This window comes from Salmo trutta, chromosome 23 (genome assembly GCF_901001165.1).
Source record: "Salmo trutta chromosome 23, fSalTru1.1, whole genome shotgun sequence".
In the NCBI taxonomy this organism is placed as follows: domain Eukaryota; kingdom Metazoa; phylum Chordata; class Actinopteri; order Salmoniformes; family Salmonidae; genus Salmo; species Salmo trutta.
Genome location: NC_042979.1, coordinates 10,311,187 through 10,313,818, shown reverse-complemented (window position 1 = coordinate 10,313,818; position 2,632 = coordinate 10,311,187). Strand labels below are relative to the sequence as shown.

The 2,632-nt window shown below is 39.7% G+C and overlaps 1 long non-coding RNA gene across 1 annotated transcript; it reads right to left on the bottom strand.

The window, feature by feature from the left end:
- Positions 1-332: 332 nt before the first annotated feature.
- On the bottom strand, positions 333-2,198 carry LOC115159285 (uncharacterized). The gene is made up of 2 exons (XR_003868877.1): positions 1,767-2,198; positions 333-1,518 (listed from the first exon to the last, which is right to left on the bottom strand). It is a non-coding gene; the product is annotated as an uncharacterized LOC115159285 (long non-coding RNA).
- Between the last annotated feature and the right edge of the window lie 434 nt (positions 2,199-2,632).

Below are 2,632 nucleotides of genomic sequence, written 5' to 3'. Positions count from 1 at the left end.
TTCGAAGTATACGTCTCCTTATGATAATATTGTACTTCCCCTTACATGCATCTCATTTTTGCCCTCTCAAGGGACGCCATTCCCCTCGCTATCTGTCAAACCCACCAATAGCAAGGTTAAATTGTCTCCTGGTTTAATATTTATTGATTAACTTCGGTGAGACCTGTAAAAAAATCTGTGCGTCTATGATATCGTGAGAGTAGCCTGGCTCAAAATGTTGCCTGCCCAGAGTACCTTAGGCCTGTTCTTTTCCGGGTCTCCCAATATCCCAACTCAACACATTCATCTCTTGATAATTGCGCATTTAAAGGGGAATTACACAACCCAAAAAATATTTTTTAAAAGTACTTTATTTATTTTTACTGAAAAAATGATCTTCTGATGTGATTTAAGAATTGGTATGGACTCGTTGTTTCTCTATAAATAATTGTAATAGTGAGAGTATATGTTTTGTTAAGAAATCCCAAACCAGGAAAAAACTAACAGAGAAAACAGAATTCAGGAAAATACCAAATATCATTTTAGGGGGCCCTCTTAGAGTTGTTTATTAACCATCATTTTACCAGGTATATTGACAGAAAACATGTTGTACACCAAGGACCTAGGGAAGACTTGCAGGATGAAGGAAAATAGAAGAATGTGCCTATTTGAAAGTTAAAATAATGTTCTCATGCTGGAATAGGTTGAGACCCCTGATGTGGAAAATCCACCACAATTGTGTATGTCACCGTAGTCATATAAGTCAAGACATATTCAAATACACTACTGACATAAGGCAAAACATACAAAATCTTACCAGATACTCATTAGATTTTTGTATAAAAACAAAAATCTTACGCCATACAAGATTCTTATTTGTTTTTCATTACTCTTTTCCATTTGGGAATTTACCTGTAATACTATTCTGAAGCTGACAACAAAAGCTATAAATCCATTCAAAACTGTAAATACATTCAAGTAAATTTTCCATACAACAAATAATGATAAACTCTTTGGAATTATTTAGCTTGAATTCTGACTAATATTTATAAACATTTAAAGACTGTCTCCTCTGCTCTCTGTGACTGGAGGGGGAGTTGGTGGAGTGGGAGTTGGTGGAGCGGGAGTTGGTGGAGCGAGAGTTATAATGTCCTCAGTGACACATGCAGTAACGTCCCCTGGTGAAGGTGTCGTTTCATTGATGACTGGCCCATTCGTGGACATTTCTATCACTGGTGGGATAGTTGACATGGCAGCAGTGGGCGGGTTCACTGTGGCTGGAGCAGTTGGTCCAGGTGTCGTCCTCTCAGGAAAGATCTCCTCTGAACTTGATGAATCAGATTCTGAGGACTGGCTGGATTCTGCAGATTCTGAGGAAGACTCCATTGATTCTGAAGAATCAAAGGACTTTGGTGATTCCGGGCCTCTTTCATTGCTGTGTCTGATGGCATCCTCAGAAGAGTGACCCCACTTGAACCATTTCAACCTATTCAATGGATTTGATGCTTTATGGCCATTATGGTGTCCAGGCCTGCCAAACTGTGGAATGAACAAAACACAAGACAACAGCACCTGAAAAATACTGTAACGATAGCCACTACCGGGGGAGCAACTTTGATTTTAGAAGTGGGGGGGACATAATTATTCTTATTAATGCAGTCGGATAAACACTCCAAACAGCCTACCCGACTGGGGGGACAATTAGCAATTTCCCAGTGAAAGTTGCGTCTCTGGCCACTACTAATTATGGAAAAGGAAGGAAAATATCAAAATGTTCACCCACTTACCGGTTTTGTGAATGCTGTTGTGATAAACACAAGAAGAAGTGCAGTCCGCAGTAGCTCCATCTTTTACAATTATTTTCTGATTTAAAAAAAATAATACAAAGTCAAAGATAGTTGTAGAGGTCCTGTATGAGCCTACTGTGGAGGAGAACATAAAATGGACAGACATCCGAAGCTGGTGCTAATATAGCCAGTGTCAATGAGTAAACCAAGGGTTGGGCAACCATCTAATCCTTGGAATGTTGCAGGAGGATGACTTGGCCGGATATTTCCCACTACAGTAGGATAGGCTTTCTGACTGTGTGTAACACCCATCTGCCATTTCATCACTGAAAATGTTCCTCTCTGAACTCCGAAACTGAAATAACTTGTGTAAACAAAATAATAAATCAGCTAGGCAGCTCCGTCTTTGTTGAAGAGATCCATTGTGTTGAAACAACTGAAAAAAGCTGCTACCATATGTCTCTAGAAGGACTTATATATTTGCCAAAAGCAACACTGTGGTTTTATTTTACATAGTTTCAACTATTTGATTAGTCAGGTTCCAGCCGCACTAGCTCAAACTAGTGACGATAATAATTTAAACCACAAGCTTAGCCAACAATATAATCATGGAAATTCCCTGAAACCAACTCATTTATGATTCAAAAAGTGTAGACATGCCTTGCGGCAGGTAGCCTAGCGGGTAGAGCATTGGGCCGGTAACTGAAGGGTTGGTGGTACAATTTCCCGAGCCGATAAGGAAAATAATCTGTTGATGTGCCCTTGAGCAAGGCACTTAATCCTAATTTTCTCCAGGGGCATCATATGGCTGACCCTATAACACAACAGATTTCCCTGGATCCTGGTATGTGTGACAATATGTTACT